Source organism: Erythrolamprus reginae, chromosome 1, assembly GCF_031021105.1.
Source record: "Erythrolamprus reginae isolate rEryReg1 chromosome 1, rEryReg1.hap1, whole genome shotgun sequence".
NCBI classification, from domain to species: Eukaryota; Metazoa; Chordata; class Lepidosauria; order Squamata; family Dipsadidae; genus Erythrolamprus; species Erythrolamprus reginae.
The window spans coordinates 287,157,338-287,181,800 of NC_091950.1; the positions used below are offsets into that span (position 1 = coordinate 287,157,338).

Sequence of the window (24,463 nt, forward strand, 5' to 3'; positions counted from 1 at the left end):
AATCTCAGGTTCAGCAATTGCAATCTCGTTTGGTGTATTGGTGTAAAGAAATAAGAGAACAAACCTACTAAAGTAGTGCTCTCCTGTGAGTATTAAATTCATGAAGGACAAGATTAAGAATACCAGAAAATCTGGGATAAATGTCTCCAAGCAGAATAACACTACAGTTTTTTAGCCACATAAAGCAATTTACTTGAAAACTATTCTCATTTCCTGTTGCAAGCAATTCTGAATCAACTCATAAGTTTGATTTAATGATAATTTCATTTCTAGAAACTGGGAATTTGAAACTGAGACAACAGCCAATTGCTTGGGGCAATTTATAATAACCATGGGGCCCTGGTCTGAAATTACAGATTATCTCACAGATGGATCAAAGACTTTTCAAATTTCACAGGTTACTTGGAGACTTGGTGCTCTTACTTCCCATTCCTATTTAATATATCTTTCTTGTAAAGCTTGATGTGAGAGAAAAGGGACAATTCTTAATTGCAGCCATGTTAAGTCTTATTAAGAAAATAAAACTGAAATAGCTTGAATACTAAATGCCAGCTGTAGCAGTTTCCTGTTACCTTAGTTTCCATGAAATTTCACTGCAAAGAAACTGAAAAAGAAAACACTTCTCCCATGATGGTTTGAACTTTTGAAGGTTAAGAATGGCTGAATATGTTTTTGGGAATGCTGTTTTGATAAGAGCTGTGTCTTGATACTTTAGCAAAAATACAGTATGCTTCCTTCCCTTACTGAAGATCTCCCTCTCTTGCTGAAGGGAATCGGCAATTGGCAAAAGACCTAAATGTTTTTCTACTGTAGATCTGAGAGGAGATTACTGTAAACTATTGCTACTTTCCCATCAAAAAACTAAAGGGCATTTCATTACTATGCTCTTAATTTTGTCATAGCAAGACCATCTGATTCATCAAAAATGGAATTGTGATCTAGAAATTACATTTTACCTTAGGGGTGGGTTCCACTTAGCTTTATTTATTTATTTATTTATTGGATTTGTATTCCGCCCCTCTCCGCAGACTCGGGGCGGCTAACAACAGTAATAAAACAGCATATAACAATAATCCAATACTAAAAACAGTTAAAAACCCATTATTATAAAAACCAATCATACATACAGACATACCATGCATAAAATTGTAAAGGCCTAGGGGGAAAGCGTATCTCAATTCCCCCATGCCTGGCGGCAGAGGTGGGTTTTAAGCAGCTTACGAAAGGCAAGGAGGGTGGGGGCAATTCTAATCTCTGTGGGGAGTTGGTTCCAGAGGGCCGGGGCCGCCACAGAGAAGGCTCTTCCCCTGGGCCCCGCCAAGCGACATTGTTTGGTTTATGGGACCCGGAGAAGACCCACTCTGTAGGACCTAACTGGTTGCTGGGATTCGTGCAGCAGAAGGCTGAGGTAATCTGGTCCAGTGCCATGAAGGGCTTTATAGGTCATAACCAACACTTTGAATTGTGACCGGAAACTGATCGGCAACCAATGCAGACTGTGGAGTGTTGGTGTAACATAGGCATATTTGGGGAAGCCCATGATTGTGTGTATCGTGACATTTTGTGTGCATCCCCTTGGGCGATTTCACTTCCGCGCATGCTCAGAAGGTAGATTCAGCTCGAAACACACTGAGGAGCTGATCAGCTGTGCTTCTGGCGAAGAAATAAAGGTTAGTTTTAACCCAGGGGCAGGTGGGAGGGCTTTTTTCAAAGCACGAAACAAGGACAGACATCCAAGCACAGTAAAAATGGCTGAAAATTCAGAAAAAAAGATGGCAGTGAACACGGATCGGCACAGACAGAACTGGATCCGTGATGCCAAAATTATGTCACCAGTGGGTTACTAATGGTTCAGGAGATCTGGTCGAAGGTGGGAACTCATCCCTGTATGTAACCAGGTAAATAGGGCATCTGTGGAAAAGTTTAAATTTATAAAGGGCCTTAGGCTTTTCTTTGAAGCCCCTTCAAAACCACCACTCTCCATAAACCAGTCACTGCATTACATCTTACAATATCTTGAACCCTCCAAGTATCTATGCAAGGGTCCTTTCTGTAGACTTCACCTCGACCATCATTCGAGAAATTTGTCTTTGAAACAGTTTCTGGGCCACGCAAACAAGCGAAGCCTCTTCTACAGGATGGTAAAATCACATTAAATACCCATTCAATTAGGATAGGTCCCATCCCCGGCTGTGCATTCTCACCATTACTCTTTTCTCACTCTATACCAATGACCGAAGGATCTCTTTGTTAAAATACTGAAGTCTGCAGATGATACAACAGTCATTGATCTCATTTGAGATGGTGATGAGTCTGCTTAAAGATGGGCAATTGAAAAACTGGCCCTGTGATGCAGCCAGAACAACCTGGAGCTGAACATACTTAAAAATATAGAGATGATAGTGGGTTTTAGAAGGGGCCTTCTAGTCTATCAAGTCTTAGAACAATTCCAAGCAACCTGCCTTCCACTGAGGATCTTGCATGGGTCAGAAAAAGGACTGAGAAAATATCGAGACCCCTCACATCCTGGACATGAACTGTTTCAATTCCTCCTCTGAGGCCATAACTGTTAGACACAAAGACAGTCCTCCCCACCCTCCCTCACTCGTACCATCACTCTGCGGAACACCTAATTCCCACAGCACTGTCTTATATCTAAGGACATTTACCCATGCAATAGGACTGTATTACTATTATCCTTCTCATTTTTCTATTACATTCTCCTATTGGTTATCTAATGATTCTATCACTTTGTTGTTTGTATGTACACAAAGAACAAATTTAGTAATATTATTAGAATGGCTATAGGTTTTGCCTTTCTTGAGTAAAAATCAATAATTCTTCTAAGTTAAATAAGTTGTGTAGCTCTGCCTTACATATGTTAAAGGGTTAAATAAGGTTCAGGAGGGAAATGTTTTTAATAGGAAAGTGAACACAAGAACAAGGGGACACAATCTGAAGTTAGTTGGGGGAAAGATCAAAAGCAACATGAGAAAATATTATTTTACTAAAAGAGTAGTAGATCCTTGGAACAAACTTCCAGCAGACGTGGTTGGTAAATCTACAGTAACTGAATTTAAACATGCCTGGGATAAACATATATCCATTGTAAGATAAAATACAGGATATAGTATAAGGGCCGACTAGATGAACCATGAGGTCTTTTTCTGCCGTCAGTTTCTATGTTTCTATGTTTCTATAATACAGTTCTATCAAATATGCCAGAAATAATCTGGTGTGTCAAAACAGAAAGAGACAACTGAGGGAACAACATTTCTCACCCAAGTAGAAAATAGCCCCTCCGATCTCTAAAATTTTGTTATTTCATGTTTCCTAAACCATTTTTATCCAAATTCTCTGCCCCATTAATACCCCTATTGTTGTCTCCATCTTAATAATTCAGACTCAGTTGATTTCAAGACAACTCTTATGGCTTCAATAGTATTTCTCAAGTAAGCAAATACAGTATTCCACAAAAAAGGAAAAGGTATTTTGGATTATTGTATTTTAGCTATGTGATGCTGATAAGGATTTTTTTTTTTTGGTGATCTGTGAGTATGCTAAATTCAAAAATTGACATATTGCAATGGCTGCAAAAAATGTTGTGGTAAAAGAGAAAGTCTCTGATTCAGGCTTATGTTTGCTTTATTCTCCCCTTAAGGCAATGTCAAATACAGGAGGACTCAGAATGAGGAAAAACCTCATTCATACATGCCCGAAATGTAAGTCCCAACAAATGAATCTTCCTTAAGGTTAAAACAATGAGACATAGCAGGCACTGAGCACAAAAACATTCTTCCTTTGGCTTTACTCCAATGGCATCTCTACTACAGATGAAAATAAGTGTTCATACACTGAAATAACTAAATGGAATATGACACATGCAAATTCCACCCATCAAAAAAATCCTGCATAGAATTCCTTGAAAACCATTAACATGGCTAGCCTTAGCAATGCATGAAATTTTGAACCCTCCAGCCAGTTGTTCTGAAATAATTTCTGGTTTATGCTGACAAACTCTTTTTTGCCCTCTCCGCTCATTCACACACAATACCTTCAGGTCTGCCTAAGTAATGTAATTCAGTGGAGTGGAATTCCCTCGATAGTTGCTTTACCCAGTGACAATATCATTTATACTCTACACTGTCATGCCGTGACACTGATACATTGGCTTTCATCCTTCATTTGCTGAAGAGTGTGCAGTTTCACCTTCCGCTGTGCCCTTCTGCAGCACATGTGTACACATTTACTCCATTCACCCCCAATTACAGAGCTCTGTTGAAATGCCCTTGTCCCATTTATATTCCACATTCCAACTGCCAGCCTTATTTGAGAATTCCAATTATGCATAAGATGCATCCCTAAGCACCAAGTGTTCTTCAAATGAACATCCAGTGAGAAATACACAGCAAAATGCATTGTTACATATGTATGGCTAGGGCTAAATGGTGTATATTACTCAGTTTGAGCTACAATAACTATCTAGGGCTACAAACATCAAGTGCTATTCTGAGATTAGGTCATCTCCTATAAGTAGACAGCATTTGTAAGTGTGTCTGGTTCTGCATACTGATGTGTGAAATGAGCACAAATGTAATGTAATCTTTGGCTGCCTCTTTCTGTTATCATCCTTCATAGCCTCTAAACTGACATATATATTTATGCTGCATATTGCCTAGAATAATTTAAGCAGAAAGGTAGAGCACAGGTTTCTTCAATTAAATAAGAGGACACTAACTCACAAGCATATATATGCTGTTATTTCCTTTCTGCTTCTCTGTCTCATTGGGTTCTTGGCCAAAAACTGCACTACTACTTTATACCCCAGAGATACCTTTCTAAATTGTCTGTCTTTGTATACGCAGAAGGACCTAGTATTGCATTAACCAAGTGATTCAATAGCAAGAAAATAGCAAGGTTCCATACTTAGGTAGAAAAAACAAATGCACAGATAGAAAAAAGGAACTACAGTGGTACCTCAAGATACGAACCCCTCGTCTTACGAACAACTCGTGATACGAACCCGGGGTTCAGAAAAATTTTGCCTCTTCTTACGAACTTTTTTCGAGTTACGAACCGGCATTTGGAGACAGCTGGGAAGCCGCACGGCTGTTTTAAAAGGTGACAGCCGGCCGACGGGGCTTCCCAGCAGCCTCCCGAACGCCGGTTCGTAACTCGAAAAAAGTTCGTAAGAAGAGACAAAATTTTTCTGAACCCCGGGTTCGGTTCGGGAGGTTGCTGGGAAGCCCCCCAGCCCGTCTGTGACCTTTTAAAACAGCCGCGCGGCTTCCCAGCTCTCTCCGAACGCCGAACGCGGAGGTTCGGCTTTGGCGTTCGGCTTCGGGAGACAGCTGGGAAGCTGCGAGGCTGTTTTAAAAGGACACAGCCGCGCTGGGGGGCTTCCCACCACCACCCCAAACCCCAAACCCGGAAGTTTGGCAAAAGTTTGGAGTTCAGGGGGGTGCTGGGAAGCCCCCCAGCGCGGCTGTGACCTTTTAAAACAGCCGTGCGGCTTCCCAGCTGTCTCCCGAAGCCGAACGCCAAAGCCGAACTTCCGCGTTCGGCGTTCGGAGACAGCTGGGAAGCCGCGCGGCTGTTTTAAAAGGTCACAGCCGCGATGGGGGGCTTCCCAGCACCCCCCCAACCCCGAACCCGGAAGTTCGGCAAAAGTTCGGGGTTCGGGGGGGATGCTGGGAAGCCCCCCAGCGCGGTTGTGACATTTTAAAACAGCCACGCGGCTTCCCAGCCGTCTCCCGAAGCCAAACGCCAAACCCAAACTTCCGCGTTTGGCATTCAGAGGCTGCTGGAAAGCTGCGCGGCTGTTTTAAAAGGTCACAGCCGGGCTGGGGGGGTTGCTGGGAAGCCTCCCAGCCCGGCTGGGAAGCTGCGCGGCTGTTTTAAAAGGTCATAGCCGGGCGGCAGCGGTTTTTTTGCGGGTTTTTTTTTGGTTGCACGGATTAATTGACTTTACATTGTTTCCTATGGGAAACAATGTTTCGTCTTACGAACCTTTCGTGTTACGAACCTCCCCCTGGAACCAATTAGGTTTGTATCTTGAGGTTCCACTGTACCTGGTTTAGCAATAAAGTAGTCCCTCGCTATATCGCACTTCACCCGCCACGGCTTCACTTCATCGCAGGGTTTGAAGTCAGCGTTGGCAGATATGGCGCTTAGAAGTTTGGAATGGCAGGACAAGCCAACCAGCCCGCGGCTGGGCAAATGATGAGCGGGGCGGGGACTGAGCTCCGGCGGAGGCCCGTCCCCTCGTTCAACCCACCTCGCCAATGCCAAGAAGGCAGTCTTTGGAGGCGCGCTTAGTGGTTGGCAGCGGTGGCGGTGTGCTTGGGGTTGTAGAAAGAGCTGGGAAGGAGGAGAAATTCCCCATCGCGGATTTCACCTATCGCGGCCGGGTCTGGAACGTAACACCAGCGATAGGTGAGGGACTACTGTACAATCTATCAAAAGGATCTGGGTGTCCTGCTAGACTAGGGGTCTCCAACCTTGGTAACGTTAAGACCTGTGGACTTTAACTCCCTGAATTCACCAGCCAGCAAAGCTGGGAGTTGAAGTCCACAAATCTTAAACTTGCTAAGGTTGGAGACCCCTGTGCTAGACCTTACTTTAAACGTGAGCTCAGGGCCAGACTATTTACGGGACCGCCTTCTCCCTCATACCTCGCTGTGGCCAGTAAGGGCCCATAGAGTTGGCCTTCTCCAGGTCCCGTCTGCCAAACAATGTCAGCTGGCGGGACCTCGGGGAAGAGCCTTCTCTGTGGTGGCTCCAACCCTTTGGAACCAACTGTCTCCAGAGATCTGCATTATCTCCATGCTACTGTTAAGACCTGGCTTTTCTGGCAGGCCTGGAATTAGGCTGATTGTAAGTATGTATGTTTTTTATATTATTGTTATTATTTATTTTTATTATTAGATTTTAACTGTTTTTATTGTTGTTGTATTTATTCTGATTGTTAGCTGCTCAGAGTCCTTTTGGAGTGAGTGTCTAAATAAATAAGTAAATAAGTAAGTAAATAAGTAAATAAGTAAATAAGTAAATAAGTAAATAAGTAAGTAAGAAAGAAAGAAAGAAAGAAAGAAAGAAAGAAAGAAAGAAAGAAACGAGCCAGCAAAGTGCTGCACCTGTTAACAAAGCCAAGGCAATCTTGGGCTATGTCAACTGAAATGTAATGTGGAGAGTGTGGGTAACTGTGGTATCTGCTTTCTGTAACAGTAAGCTTCAGAGATCCATATGGTTTCCACCATATGATCATCAGCTATCTTCATCAGCCTTATGACGATGTTCTGAAAAGCAATAAAATTTGCCTGTTCTCCCAGCCCCGTAAAATATTGTTTCAGGTTTTTTCCCACCTCTCTCTCTCTGGATATAAATAAATCTCCCTTTCTATTTTATTGTTCTGGATTCATGTATTTAAATTTATGCAAATAAATGCATAATATACATTCAATCTTATGCTGCACTGATAACACTGTGCCTCCAATACTATGTCCAATTTTGGTCACTGCACCCAACAAAGTTGCAGAATGAACCTTGGTTCCTACCTGATACGTTCCTTTTCGGTCCTTGGCAGGAGTAGTCACATATATTAATTTCCATCCAGCCACACGTGACTACTCCTGCCAAGAATATTGGAAAAAATAACTGGAAACAATGCAGAAATCAGTGAGAAAAGGGGCAAGGGGCTTTGAAGGTAAATCTGATGAAGAATCATTAAAATAGATGGATAGGTAAAGAAGAAGAGAGGGCTAAGAGGAAGACAATTTGGATTTATTCTCTATTTTGCCTTTTCAATTTTTTGAGACTATGATTCTTAGGGAAAATCTAATTCAAGGAAGTATGTCAGTCCAATATTAGCTTAATTCAATTCAGAGAGAGAGAAAATGCTTGACTGTGTCCACATTAATTCCAAATAAATGATACAGTTAGTTACATCTGTATCCAGAAATAAAGTATGTAGAGGATGACAAACAGCAAGATTGGTGGATTCAGTTACAATGAAGATGAATGCATCATTGGAAGAAGTAAAAGACCAAGTTAGGGACAGACTGTCATGGAGAAACCACTAAAGAAGAATTACTGTATTTTTTGGTGTATAAGACGTACTCTTTTCCTTCCTAAAAGAGGCGGATAATTAGGGTGCATCTTATACTCTGAGTGTAGCTTTTTTTTCTATCCCTAACTGGCTGCTAACAATCTTCCTAGTTCTTACTTTGCAGGCTCTTTCATTGTTTTTCTCTGTGAAGTAAGTTTGCCAAGCCCTAAGTCTTTGTAGGGTTTTTTTTCATTGCTCTAACTTGCTCCAAATAAGTTTATTTCCAGCCCTAGCCAGGTGCCAACAATGCTCCCAGCTCTTACAGCTTGCAAGCTCTTTCATTGTTACTCTCTGCGAAGAATGTTTTCCAAACCCTGTCTTTGATTTTTTTTTCATTCTCTATTTGCTCCAAATGTTTCTTTCTAGCCCTAACCAGGTGCTAACAATATTCCCAGGTTTTACCGGCTTGCAAGCTCTTACATTGTTACTCTCTGCCAAGAATGTTTTCCAAAACCTTTCTTTGTAGGGGGGTTTTTCATTGCTTTATTTGCTCCAGATGTTTCTTTCCAGGATGCTAGTCAGATGAATATCTGGTAAGCAGATTCTTTTCCCTATTTTCCTCCCCAAAAAGTAAGGTGCGCCTTATACTCTGATGTGTCTTACACTCCAAAAAAATCGGTATTTGTAGCTCAAAGCTGAAATAAAGGATCCTTGGTGCTCTCCAAGCTTGGTTGTTTCCTTGCAGATGTTTCATTGCCCATATTAGGTAATATCACCAGTACTAGTCAGTTTTTCACTTATTCATACCTCAGGTTTCATACTTAATTAGCACTGATGGTGTTACCTAGTTTGGGTAGTGAAATGTCTGCAAGAAAAAAACCAAACTCAGAGAGCACCAACCACCCCTCATGCCAACGAGGATATTTATATATGTGGCTGTTAAGATTGAACACTAACTTGATGGCACATAATTATTATTGATCATCATGCATGTATGTAGCAGTCAGAATTATGGTTGTGGCCACTCAAAGCCAGAATTTGTAAAACAATAAACCAAGTGGCAGCACTTTCAGGGAACTTTTGCCTTAGATACGAGTGCAACTGTTATGCAAGAAAGGAACGGGATTAAATCACTAATATTGCTACACAGAAATGTAAGGATAACAATACCAATAACAACAATAACAACAGAATTGGAAGGGATCTTGGAGGCCTTCTAGTCCAACCCCCTTGCTTGGGCAGGAGACCCTACACTACTTTAGAAAAATGGTTATCCAACATCTTCTTTAAAACTTCCAATGTTGGAACATTCACAACTTATGGATGCAATCTGTTCCACTGATAATTGTTCTAACTGTCATGAAATTTCTTCTTAGTTCTAAGCTGCTTCTCTCCTTGATTAGTTTCCACCCATTGCTTCTTGTCCTGCCTTCAGGTGTTTTGGAGAATAGCTTGATTCCCTCTTCTTTGTGGCAACCCCTGAGATATTGGAAGACTGCTATCATGTCTCCCCTAGTCCTTCTATTCATTAAACTAGACATACCCAATTCCTGCAACCGTTCTTCATAACTTCCAGTCCCCTAATAATCTTCTCTGTACTCCTTCTAGAGTCTCAACTCCTTTTTGCATTGTGACAATCAAAAATGAATGCAGTATTCCAAGTGTGGCCTTACCAAGGCATTATATAGTGGTATTAACACTTCACGTGATCTTGATTCTATCTCTCTGTTAATGCAGAACTGTGTTGGCTTTTTTGGCAGCTGCTGCACACTGCTGGCCCATATTTAAATGGTTGTCCACTAGGACTCCAAGATCCCTCTCACAATTACTACTTGTGAGCAGGGTACCACATATACTGTACCTGTGCATTTTGTTTTTCTTGCTAAATGTAGAACCTTACTTTTTTCACTATTGAATTTTATTTTGTTTGATAGGCCCAATGTTCAAGTCTGTCAATATCGTTTTGTTTCTTGACCTATCTTCTGGACTGTTGGCCATTCCTGCCAGTTTGGTGTCATCTGCAAATTTGATGAGTTCCCCATCTATTCCTTAATCCAAGTCATTGATGAAGATATTGAAGAGTAATGTGCCTAAAACAGAGCCTTAGGGTACTCTACTGCAGCGTTTCCCAACCGGTGTGCCGCGGCACACTGGTGTGCCGCGAGACATGGCCAGGTGTGCCGCCAAGCTTCAGCTGGGCAGGGCGCTGCCGGTACTTCCGTCCTGGGGCTCCCGCTCGCAGCTGTCTCCTGCTCGATGCCGCGGTTTTCGGCGCTCTCCTGCTGGGCCCCAAAGAAGGAAGGCAGGAAGAAGGAGAGCTCCGTTCTTCGCACCTTTTTCCCGCCTTCTTTCTTTGGGGTCCAGCAGGAGAGCGCCGAAAACCGCGGCATCGAGCAGGAGGCGGGGGACAGCTGCGAGCGGGAGCCTCAGGACGGAAGTACCGGCAGCGCCCCGCCCAGCTGAAGCTCCTCTTTCGTCGACGGCAAGTGTCCGATGGGAGCGGGGGGGGGGGGGGTGGCCGCAGCGGCCGCAGGCAGTCGGGGGAGATGGCGGCGGCGAGAGGGATCGCTTGCTCGCTCTCTCTCAGCTGACTGCAAGTGGGAGCCCTGACGGTGGCGGTTGGACATTCTGCTGGACGTCGTACATGCTGGCGCTGCGTGCCTGGCATATACGGTGTCCAGCACCACGTCCAGCTGCCGCCGTCAGGGCTCCCGCTTGCAGTCAGCTGAGAGAGAGAGAGAAAGAGAGACATATAAGAGGCAGAGAGAGAGAGAAAGAAAGAGAGACATAGCAAGAGAGGCAGAGAAAGAGAGACAGAGCAGGAAAGAGAGACAGCAAGAGAGGCAGAGAAAGAGAGATAGAGAAAGAGAGAGAGAGAGAGACATAGCAAGAGAGGCAGAGAGAGAGAAAAAGAAAGAGAGACATAGCAAGAGAAAAAGAGAGACTTAGCAAGAGAGGCACAGAGAGAGAGAGAAAGAAAGAGAGACATAGCAAGAGAGACAGAGAGAGAAAGAGAGATAGCAAGAGAGGCAAAGAGAAAGAAAGAGACATATAGCAAGACAGTGAAAGAGAGAGAGAGAGCAAGAGAGAGAGAAAAAAGCAAGAAAGAGATAGCAAGAGAGACAGAGAGAGAGAGCAAGGGAGAGAGAATACGAATAATGTGCCGCGGCTCAAAAAAGGTTGGGAAACACTGCTCTACTGCACACTTCCCTCCATGTAAATGCAGCTCCATTGAGCCTTAAACATTGAGTGTGGTTGGTTTTGAATTCATCTGGTGGTGGTGTTGTCTAACCCACATTTTTCAACTTTATCTGGTAGTAGATTATGGTCTACTTTATCAAATGCCTTACTGAAATTCATGTAAATTAAATTGACAGCATTCCTCTGGTCCACTAATTTTGTCACTTTGTCAAAGAATGCAATAAGATTAGTCTGGCATCATTAGTTTTTGACAAACCCATGTTGGCTTTTGGTTATTACTTTGTTTGCTTCTAGGTGTTTGTTGATTCATTGCTTGATTATCTTTTCCAGAATCTTCCTGGTATTGAGGTTAGGCTGGTAGGTCTGTAGTTTCCTGGATCTATTTTTTCCCTTTTCCCACATTTTTTCAGAAGATCTTCAGAATATCTTGTTTATGCAACCATACTGTGACATATTAACCAAAACATATATAATCTATTATACCTGATTCTGTGTTGTGTCTAAAATTGGTTTCATTTAAGAACTATTAACGAGATTTCCTAAATGTTTCAATCAGCCAAGGAGATAAGTACAGGAATGAAACAAAAATCAACCAAGTTCAATCAGCACTAAGTATCCTTCATCAAGGAATACAACATTCCTAGACTTCCTTTCTTATAAGAAAGATCTTAACTCCTTTTTGCCAACAGAAATTCATACTCTACTGAAGACGACTTCAATGGTAACACGTCTGCTTTAAATATGACTGTAAGAAACAAGTAAGCTCTGGTCAAAAATTAAGCCTTTCTCCTAAAAAAAGAAAAAATCCCCTGATACATGAACACCAGAAAAAAAATTCAGAATTTTTTTTAAATTATCCAACTAATAATTTGAAAGAACAGCTTTTCACCTACAAGCATTGTCAACTATGTTGCATTCCTACTGTACAGCATGAGTATTATTTTTCAAAACCATTATTGTAAAAGTCCTTAAAAATAAAAACATTTTTTAAAATTTTAAGCCAGACCTCCCAACCTCCCACAATTGTCAATTGTTAACAAACCATTTAAAATGGGTACCATTGTTCCCCCCCCACCCAATTTTCAACAAGTTCCATTCCAGTATTTTATCTTATATAGAACTGATTCATTTCACTTTCTTACTATTTTCTTTTTTAAAAAAAACTTTTACAATAGGTTCCATATCCAAAACAGATCTTACCAGACCAATGGAAGAAAGACAAAGAGAGAGCTTTTGAAAACTGGCTGTGCTTTGTCCGTAGTCCTAGATTGTATGAGTATTATTTTTCAGTCGTATAAGAAAGGGCAATAGATGGAAAGTCTTATTAACACCTCTTTTTTCTTTTCTTATACGCCTACACTTCCAACATCTACAAATGCAAAGGTTACAGACAGAAAAGAAAAAAAAATCCCAGAATGATGGCTCATTGTAACCCAAGCCTTGTTGTCTTCAACATCTCAAAAGTTTTGTTTATTTTTTGAAGAATGGCATTTAGAGCTCAGATCCACTGGAACTGCATATAGGGCCTTAAAACCCAACTGACAAGAGATGGACAAGAGTGAAGGAAGGTGGCATTTACTGATTCCTGGGTTTCATATCTTTGGAATCTCTCTTTTTTTCCTCCTATCTGCAGGACCAAAACAAGAAGGAATCTGAGTGCATTTTTCACTTGCACATTTTTTTTGTTCCTTAAATTCAATCTATACAGTCTTCCCTTAATGCTTTGGTTAATGATGAAACCAATCTGATCTGCACCTTTTATGTGTATCAGAAGTGGAACATTTTGGATTTCACTGTTCTAGCTTCATTATGCTGGTCCTTTTAAAGTACCTATATAAGAAAGTATTTAACAGTAAACTTCTGAGTCTCAAATCACTCAAGATGCCAATTTTATTACAGGTTAATTTAGCAGAAGGATGGAACAAATACACATAAACCTAACACAGATACGAAAGTTCTACTGGTTAAGCTGAGAAAGTCTTTCAGCCCTAATATGCTTAGACTCACAGTAAGTAGTATCATCAAGCCAAATCTATGCAAAATTAAACAGAATCATCAAAATTAAATGTAATGAGCATCAGTGGCTGCAATTTAAGCATACACTTAATGCTACCATTAAAACAAACAGGATGTCAAAGTGCCAATTTGTGGTTCTATTGTGCAGAGATTAAGTAATTAATGAAGGAGTTGAATATGTTGCTAGCTGGAATTAATTATGGGAAATTGTATGAAAATTCTATCCAGAAAAAGGAAAAGCACCGTATACATCTAGGCAGGCTGTTTCTCCATCTAAGAAGATGGACAAAAACTCTGCGGGTTTCAAATAAATATACTTTCCATTATCTATTATCTAATCCTCTTTCTCTGAAATTGAATTTACGGACTTCTATAAATGAAATAGGTGCCACACCATGAGCAGACACCCTCCCATGAAGTTGGCTATAATGAGAAGAAAATTCCAGCAGTCATAATCACTTCATAAGATACCGAAACAGTGTACAACCAAGCATGATATAAGGACTCAATATTGCATTTCAGAAATTGCTTGGCAAATTAGTCTGATTTTCTTATACATCCACGCATGACATACAATTCTTTCCCTACATACTGGGCTCATGCATACCTAATTTTTTTCTCTTTCCATAAAACCATGAACACATTTTAGAGCAGTGGTGTTTTAATTTGCACATGACTACATCCACCTTGTGATTAATGATACAGCTGTTAAGAAAACCCTCTTCCTCTTTTCATCAAAGCTATTTGTGACATCCCCAAAAGTTAGGTTATTAAGAGGACATGGCATCCCATGTAAATCCAGCATAAAAGTGCTTAGCAAGAAGACTGAGGTTTGGAAATGAGCAAGAGAGGGACTGAAGTTTTGTTAGGCCTGCATAGGGTATAGCAGTGATGGCTCAGGGGTGTCAAACTCACATTGTCACTGTGGCATATGTGACATATTGTGACTTACCCCTCTTCGTTAAACTGGGCGTGGCCAGCACGTGATGCATCCAGCCCGCGGAGTGTCAGTTTTACAGGCCTGCGCTAGCCATTGTCTGAACATTATCCCCTGAAGGAAAGATTTTTTAAACTATATGCCTATCTTTCTGGTAGGAAGGTTTAAAAAAACTTTAGTTTTAAATCTTGTTTTCTCTTATTTAAACTCATTTTGCTGCATTTTACATTCAGGAATGATGGAGAACCTTATTTTTCCTGACCCACTCCCACCAATTTTTATCCACCCACCACATTTAGATGGACGGAAAACAGATAGAGCATATCTACTCTCTCTCTCTCTCTTTCTCTCTCTCTCTCAACCCTAAAGTTTTTTCTCATCCTATGGAATCTGCTAAAAGGTAAGGTGAGGGGAATGACAAAACTATTATTGTGAAAGTACTTAAAAATGGAAACATTTTTTAAAAAGATGATTTGCAAAAATTCTACATTATTTGGCCTTTGAAGGTTGCAAAAAAAGGTGCTATCAAATATGGGACATATACTAACTCAGCTGCAACCACAATGCCCTCAGATCAGTTACTGAATGACTGTACCTTAGAGGCTATTACAGACAGAAGTACTGAAACTAAAGTAAAATTAAAACTTATGTGGTGAGAAGAATTTTAGTTTCACTGGCTAAGTTAGGGAAAGTGGATTTCAATAATACTGTCATTTGAGTAATCTGACTTTGGTATCTTGAAATAAATGACTAGCACATGGCACATGAAATATTATATTGGAAACTTTATGGTCTGTAAAAGATGGTGACTGACTTAGAGGGAAATATATGTTATCAGGACCTAATTTCCTCTTATAAGGCCTATCTATTGAGGCACAAAACAAGCCAACTCGATGACATGATTTAAATTTTTTGTTGTTGCTGTGGCATTTCATTCTTCACGAAAAGTTAAGGGCTGGGTATTAACTATAACTTTTGGCTCCTTCTGTCTCCTTTTATGCTTTCTTTAAATGCCTCTTTCCAGTGATGAAAAATGAAATGATTCTCATATCAGCTGTCCCTTAATTTTGTGGAATATAAAATAATAATTTCTGAACCTGCATTCAAAAGGTGGCACAAATGTGATGTGGAAAAAGCACAACTTCAAATAGGCACAGACTTAGGTATTCAGATTCTTGAATCAACATTACTTCCTTTTTATACAGTATGTATTTCATTCCAGATTTTGCATCGACAGCAACTTTGAATTGCTTTAAAATGATAAATAACAGGTTATAGCACCCTTAATGTGCTTTTTCTTTTAAAAACAGAAAGAAATACAAAACAATCAGGTTTATATATGATAAGATTGATAATGACAATGATAAATAATTATCTTTGATGCATTTCTACTAAATGGAAAATGAACAGGTTTTTTAAAAAGGAAATTTATTAAACTGTCCAAGTACGTGAAGATGATGAAAACATAAACATGTAAAAGTAAAGTTGCAATAATAATAAAATGTTCTTAATTTAGATTGAATTTAGAAGGTTGTATTATTAAAACATCTCTGAAAACAGAAATATAACACTTTGCAATTTTTGGTATATGTGTGTGAGAAGTTATAAGGCATATATATTATGTGTGTACATGTGTGCATATATTAATATTTTATACAAACCACAGGCACATAAAATGTACAGCACACGTTGACACTAAATCAAGTTATCCATTAAACACTTCCTGGGACAGATAGGGGAAAAATTAAATTTCATAGCTCCCATTCTTGAAACATTTATATTTTTAAAAAATTATCCAACTAATAATTTGAAAGATCAGCTTTTCATCTATAAGCATTTTCAACTATATTATTTATTAATTAATTATACTTATATTTTGCACTTTACTGTACAGCACAATAACCTAGCTATAGTCTTCCTTTCAGTATTTTGGTGGCTTGACCTGCTATAAAGCAGTTTCAACATACCCACTATTTAGAAATTACTCTTGGCATCTAAGGCCTGTAATTTGGGGATAAACAGGGACACGTTATTATCCAATATGACTACAAAAGCTTTAAAAATCCTAATTATATTAAGAGAGTTGAATTACATGACATTTCTAAAATTCTACAACCTGAAGAAAAATAAAAAGTGCTTGTACAGATCAGTTGTAAGCAATGAAATTGTCACCAGAGGAAGGTTTTTGCATTTTTTTGCATTTCCTCCCTTATGTGTTTTTTATGTAGTTAGGAACATTTTTATTTTGGGACCATGGATGTCATGTCTGATGGTCCCCATCATTTGATTAAATCTCCAAATCTTTGGCAGGGACAGAAGACCAGCAAGATATAACAATTTTCTCTTGTGAATTGAGAGCTTCAGATTCTTCTGTGATATTTCAAAAAATAATGGAGAGGGATATAAATCTAAAAAATAAAGTCTTAATTTATGTGTGTATGAAGGAAGGAGGCTCCCACTTGAATTTTAGAATGAAGTTACTTCTCCAAATGTATTAAGGGTACAACCCATTTATGTTTTTAAAACATGTGAGTTCTGCCATTTTTTATAGTCAAGTTTATAATCTAATAAACTCTGAGTTACCATGCTTCTGCAAAATTCAAAACTGATTTCCTTAAATGAACAGATAAATGGATAAAGTATGGTTCTCTGAATCAACCAAATTTATAACCTAATATGGAAAAGTTTATAAGGAAATATATCAGACAAGAGTTCTTTATCTAACTATGCCACATAAAAAAAAATTCCACGGTAATTTCACATATATTTAAAAAACTTAATAAAATTCCTGCCTCTAAGTTTTGCTGTGAGAGAAAAAAGTATTTAAGAATCTCACAAAATGACTAAATTACTCAATTTGGTTTTAGAGAGACATTAACAGTACTTCAGATTTAATTTATTCAAAGCTTAATGTTAACAGATAAATTACATTTTAAAATGCCTTCACGGGAACTACAGAGTTCCCTTCCCTTCCCCATTAGGAAAAAGCTTCTTTCTATAACCCCTTTCTTTTTAATAAAACAGGAATCAAAAGTAGGACTTACATGTAATTTCCCCAGAATCTGTGCTGGCTAATAGTTTCACGAAGCAGGGAAGTGGATATACGGAGAAATTAATTGAGTACAGAAATCCATGAAGATATGAACACTGAAAAATTCACAGGATGATCTTCTGACTGTTCAGCAATCTAAAATACAACACATTTTGAGAAAAAAATAGGTTTATTTGCCTTTACTTTCCCCGAAATACTGTCCAATTAATATGACATATGGGTAATGCATTAAACCTGCATTTTGAATCTATGCTTGTAGTTTCATTAAATTGTAAACTAACATTTACAGGATAATAACCAGAGCCATCTCATGGAAAGATGAGCTGCAACAAATTTAATAATTAATAAAATAACATAACTTTGAGAATACATTAAAGATATTAATAACTAATAATATTTCAACATAATTCATACAATCCTTTTTTCAAATCAGCATCGGTCATCTAAATGGAAAATTCACGATGCATTGTTGTAGAACGTCATATTATGATTTTTCATTATGTGATGTTTACAAATGAATTGTGGATTGAAGTCTATTGAAACTCTTAATGGTTAAGGTGAAATTGATACTTTCTCTGTTACAGCTCATTCAGGCATAACATTCTGTTACTTGAAGCCACAGAGTCAACACGTAACATTTCCTTGAATCATACACAGTATTCAGGGTTTTAGGTATACAGTAATCTCTCATTTTTCGCAGGAGATGCGTTCCAAGACCACCCGTGAAAAATGAATTTCCGTGAAGTAGAGGAAATTTTTTAAAAAATATATTTAATGAGTATTTGGACTTTTAAAATGCACCTTTTGCATTAAACAGTCATTCTATAATGTTTCTCAGCTGGAACTACATGCGATATCCTACCAGTTTCTTTAACAGAGAACAATAGTACTGTAGAAGAATTTTATGAATTTTTAATGGATTTAAAATTTTCAATGGATTTAATGGATTTAAGCCCTCTTTGAAAACCCGTGAAATAGCGAATCGGCAAAAGATGAACCATGATGTAGTGAGGGATTACTGTAAATTAGATATAACAATGATGGCTAACGTTTTTGTTGTATACGCGTGCGTGACAGCAGGGGCGTGCGCTTGCACCCATAATGGAATGCCCACATAACCCCCCGTGTGCCCCACCCCATGTATGCACATGCAACCCCCCAATTCTCCTCACCCACAGTGTATGCATGCATGACTCCACACCCCTGTGCATGACCCCCATGCTCTTCCACCCTGTGCATGCACATGTGACCCATGCATGGGTGGCCAGACCCCCATGCATGCATGGACACCACCAACATGTGCCCCACTCCCTGTGCATGTCTGACAGAGACCCATCAGCTGCCTGGTGGATGGCTCATGAGCTGGAGCCACAGCTTGTGTGCCCACAGAGAGGACTATGCTTGCCACTTGTGGCACATGTGTCATCAGTTCACCATCACAGACATATAAAAATATTCTGTAGAGGACTGCTGTGAATTTTTATGGAAAGAAAAGAAACTTTGGGTTCAGTTTGATATTTTAAAATTATCAAATTATTTAGCTTTTATTACACACACACACACAGAGGGGGGGGAGGGAGAGAGTTGATTTCATCTTTTACTTTTCTCTCAACATGTAAGTAAGCCTGAATTGCTGGATATTATCCCAATTAGGTTATCGTAATTATTTATTTTATTTATTTATTTATTGGATTTGTATGCCGCCCCTCTCCGGAGACTCGGGGCGGCTAACAGCAATAATAAGACAGTGTACAATAATAATCCAATACTAAAAACGATTAAAAACCCATTAATATAAAAACCACACATACATACAGACATATCATGCAGAAAATTGTAAATGCCTAGGGGGAAAGAGTATCTCAATTCCACCATGCCTGACAGCAGAGGTGGGTTTTAAGTAGCTTACGAAAGGGAAGGAGGGTGGGGGCAATTCTAATTTCTGGGGGGAGTTGGTTCCAGAGGGCCGGGGCCGCCACAGAGAAGGCTCTTCCCCTGGGTCCCGCCAAGCGGCATTGTTTAGTTGATGGGACCCGGAGAAGGCCCACTCTGTGGGAACTAACTGGTCGCTGGGATTCGTGCAGCAGAAGGCGGTCCCTGAGATAACCTGGTCCGGTGCCATGAAGGGCTTTATAGGTCATAACCAACACTTTGAATTGTGACCGGAAACTGATCGGCAACCAATGCAGACTGCGGAGTGTTGGTGTAACATGGGCATATTTGGGAAAGCCCATGATTGCTCCCGCAGCTGCATTCTGCACAAATTCAGATTCACTCATTAGAGGAAAAAACAATGGTCAGAGGAAGGAAAATTACACACAAATATAAAAGGAGCAATGGAAGGAGCATCAGGATGGAGTTGGATTTAAGGGAAGAGAAATATATAATTGTTATAATGCAAATGAATAATTCTTATGCTTGTGGCTTCGATGCAAATATTGCATTGTCTCCATGATGATGATCTGATAGGTCTATGGTCATTCTGACATCTCTTTGGCTTGTTGAGCAATTGAACTTAACAAAAAAAGTAGAAAATGTGACTGAGAGAATAATAATTCCAAAGCAATAAAACCCTTAGGTTTGTCTAGATAATTAATACTGGAAAATATTAAATAGAATAATTTCTACGAAAAGCACACTTTGTTTTTGTCCTTCTTAGAATGAATGCCTGTTTAATTCACAAATAAAGTTTAGGAAAAGAAGCTGGACTAGAAAAGGAAAATTCTGCCTTAAAGACTAATGGGATAGGGAACAACAGAAATAAAAGCTGCTTTGAAAGGAGTTCTCTCTGTAATGCTGTTCTTAGAATGGTAAAAACAGTACATCTGCAAAATATTAAGTATCTTGTTAAAAATGAAAGACGAGTAGAGTGTTTAGTTCAGGGCTTAAAAAAAGGACTAGGAGGTTTTAAACGCAACTCCGCTTGTTTTCAATAGTTTGCAACTGTTCAAAAAATAATTGAAAGAATAAAAGAGAGGTAAATAGGAAGAGATAGTACAGCAGCATTGGGCTAAAATTCCTGACCAGTGCAGGGCATACTGACTGTGAATTCTGGAAATTTCTGTTCCACACATCTGGAACACATCAGGTCAGGGAAGTCTTGCCCACCACATGATAGTCATAAATATGGCGAGTCTGCATCCTAGCTATACATCTGTAGTCAAGTTCACAAAACAGACATTCTGTTTAGTATATTGAGGCCATGTAATTTTTCCCCTCTACAAATGAAACCATACATTGGGATTTTGATTGCAATGTAGTTGGAAAATGAAAATAATCATAACAATCAATCTTCTATTATCATAACTGTGTTCAATTAAGAATAAGCCTACTACATACCTATCTAGACCACCAGGGGGCACTAAAAATACCCCACAGGATATACTGTATATTGTGTAAAAATAAATTGTCCCCTCTTCCCTCCAAGAAGGGTGATAGAAATCATATAAAGCCTCACACATAGGGACAGATATGTTACATTCCAGCTCTCAGAGCTTAAGGAAAAGTGCAAATTTGCACTATTCTGATATAGCAGACCTGTGATTACCTGTTGAAAAGACTTAAGTTATATTTATTTATTTTATTTTATTTATACATCAAATTTAGAAAGTGCCCATCTAATTCACAGAGTACAATTAAAGACATAAAAATATTAAAAACCATTTAATTATTATGGCTTATGTAAAGTTACATGTTATGCAGACTTGGAATACAGTGATCCCTCGCCACTTTGCGGTTCACTGCTCGCGGCTTCAGTGCATTGTGGGTTTCTGTGAGAGGCATGTGCGCATGCGCGGTCAGGGGCTTGCGGTGTCTGCCGAGATTCTAGGGCTGCCCAGAGGTTGGGAAGCTGTGGCGGAGCTGAGGGGGAAGCAGAAGGCTCACTGTCCTCTGCCTCGGCGCGTCAGAAAGAAGCAGAGGTTGGGGGTAGGCCTTGGCGGCTGGGATTCTAGGGCTGCCCGGGGTTGGGAGGCTGTGGCGGAGCCGAGGGGGAATGGAAAGCTGCTCTGGACAGGATGAGGGAAAGCAAGGCAGGCATCTCCTTTCTTCCCCTCCAGATCCTTGAGCACTTTCAAGGAGGCGGCTGCGGCGGCCAAGGGCATCGATACAACAAGGCTTCGCTGTTTAACATTTCTCATCTGATCTCTGCCTTTAGAAAACCCTTTAATATTTCAAAAAAGCCTTGCCTCCCTACTTTGCGGTTTTTCATTTATTGCGGGTGGTCCTGGAACCTAACTACCACGATAAACGAGGGATCACTGTACCCTGGAAAGACAAATTTCAGCCATTCTTTTCTCTATCCCCTTTTAAAAATAGGAGGCTATTTTGCGAAATGGTAATATGACGCAGGAGGTTTACAATCTGAGAACTAACCCTACAATGTTCTTGGAAGGATGACTGATGTTCACTAGGGTAAAAGAATAGGATTGAATCCCAAACATTGCATTCCCTTATTGCAAATGCTTCACTCTCCATTTTTCTCCCTGTGTCCCCCTAGATATCTCTGCACTGCGCTGAGCAAGCCAATGCATATCAAATTTAACACATGATCAATAAAATGAAAGCTGGAATTCTCTGCTCAAGAGGTCATGCTAGGGTAAATTGTAACTTAACCAAGTCCCAAGGCATAGCTCAAGAGTAGCGTCTCCTCCGAGCTGATTTCATGTTTCTATTTTATACAGCCATTCTAAAATGTAAGACTTAGCTGATAGAAATCACTTCTTTTTCATGGTAAAAATAAAGTATCAACCATGAAGAAATAGTTGCAGTACTAAGAAAAATATTATTATTATGAAATAATATTATTTCATTTTTAGAGCAGTGGATAAAGGCATGTTTATAGCAAACCATTATGTATCTCCATATTTATTTAAAGGAATTCTCACACAAATTTTCTAAAGAAGAAAATATGCTTTAATAACAGAATATACTTTATAGGAACTTGCAAAAAAGTAATAATTTAGTTTCAATCAGTGTTATGGCAACATCTGTCTGGTACATCATATTTCTTTGTTCAATGCCACCTCATAAAGTGTTAAATCTTGCAGAAAACCCCCCCAGAATGAATAGAATGAATACCATATATTGTAAGGAGGGTCAAAAAGTGTAGTTTAAGTATAGCTATGCTATTGTCATTTTGTGGAATCCTGCCATATTTAAGTGGAAGTATTATCTGAGAATTAACCTGAATGTCAATAGAAATAAGATTACCCTTTTATATTTCATCACCTGTATATTTAAGTTACCTTTTCAAAGAACTGTAACTCTACCTGTTGAATTCCGTTTAAACTCAAATAACGTACAATAATCCCTTTAAGGTACTTAAAAGAAAAATAGCTTATTTCATTCATGAAACTACACTATTAACTTGCCTCCAAAATAACAGGATTAACTGTTAAGTAATGATTCACAAAAATATCATAGTGTACCTGTAATAGCCTGTTCTACATGTGACATACTGGTTATCAACAGATTTGTGTTAACAAGCAAAATATGTTTTTAATGTTCTTCAGTTCTCTAACATTTTTACTTCAATATTAATGCAGTAAATTTTTCCCACTGTTTGGCAATGGATTTATATACAGTAGTTTGGCATGCAGTAGTGGCTCAATGGGAACAATATAATTATTATTCTAATTGAAAACATTAAATGGATTGTGTTCATTAATTCAGAGATCTCCATCTCTTCCATTCTTACCAACATATAATAAAACCATCACAATGCAAATTTTAAGCATGAGAATATAAAATACTAATATATAGCAGAACAAGATTACATTAATATATTGTGTTTTTGTATTACTTCTCACAGGAGAATCATACAATATTGAAAATGAGTGGTCCAATTGATAAATAGAAAAGTTCCTTCTCTGAAACAAAAGAGTAACAAAAGTTGTATAAGTTGATAGATTGGCGCAAGCAAGCCATGAGCTGAACATCTAGATCAGGGCTGTCAAACTCCGGATGCGTCCTGCACTGGCCACGCCCATACCCGGTTTAGCAAAGGAAAAAAGTCACAATATGTCACATGACACCATGACGATGCGAGTCTGACATCCGTGGTCTAGATCAGGGGTAGGCAAAGTCGGCTCTTCTATGACATGTGGACTTCAACTCCCAGAATTCCTGAGCTAGAATGATTGGCACAGGAATTCTGGGAGTTGAAACATAGAAACATAGAAGACTTACGGCAGAAAAAGACCCCATGGTCCATCTAGTCTGCCCTTTTACTATTTCCTGTATTTTATCTTACAATGGATATATGTTTATCCCAGGCATGTTTAAATTCGGTTACTGTGGATTTACCAACCACGTCTGCTGGAAGTTTGTTCCAAGGATCTACTACTCTTTCAGTAAAATAATACTTTCTCATGTTGCCTTTGATCTTTCCCCCAACTAACTTCAGATTGTGTCCCCTTGTTCTTGTGTTCACTTTCCTGTTAAAAACACTTCCCTCCTGAACCCTATTTAACCCTTTAACATATTTAAATGTTTTGATCATGTCCCCCCTTTTCCTTCTGTCTTCCAGACAGAAGTCCACAAGTCATAGAAGAGCCAACTTTGCCTACCCCTGGTCTAGATTAATCCCATGGAGCTACCATTCCTGATCCTAACATCCTTTAAGCGGATGTAGAATGTTTCTAGGTTAATGGCTTTCAAAGTATATTCATGGGACATTGGTTGTCCTTACTGAATCCCCATGTGATCTAATCTGATTTGTTTGCAACTTCTATAAGAAAGCATTATTTATTGCTACGAAGAGTATCTCGATGACAAAATCCAGTTTTTAAATTCTAGAACGATTACATGTCTGTATGTTCCATTTCAGAAACACTCTTTTTAGGATAGTTTTCACATGTTTTAAGGGACTTTCATTTTAAGGGACTTGGCTTAAGAAAATACTTACGCTCTACAAATACTGTATCTTCTGCATACTTTTTCTATTTTTTCTTTAAAATGAGCACATTTAAAAATAAAATGAATCAAAACCTTAAAATGGCCAGATCGCTGCTCCCCCCACCCCCCCGGTTTTGTGTGAAAGCTGCTGTAAATAGTACAGAGAGATGCTGCACTTGTGAGAGACCCACAGCACTTCTTCAGAATCATTTTCAAAGCATATATTTAGGTCTAATGTTTAGTTGTTATGGATGACATCAATTTTTTTCACAGATGTGCTACTTTGGCTATGCAAATACTATTCCTGCTAGTA

General features: G+C 39.2%; 1 protein-coding gene across 5 annotated transcripts in view; it reads right to left on the reverse strand.

Annotated features, from left to right (window-relative positions):
- BACH2 (BTB domain and CNC homolog 2) overlaps window positions 1–24,463 on the reverse strand; it is a 233,964-nt gene that overhangs the window by 88,597 nt on the left and 120,904 nt on the right. For all 5 annotated transcript variants that reach the window (XR_011557394.1, XM_070733211.1, XM_070733212.1 and 2 more), the window contains one exon: window positions 17,246–17,388. The gene's annotated coding sequence lies outside the window, so the exon portion shown is untranslated. The remainder of the gene's footprint in view (window positions 1–17,245; window positions 17,389–24,463) is intronic.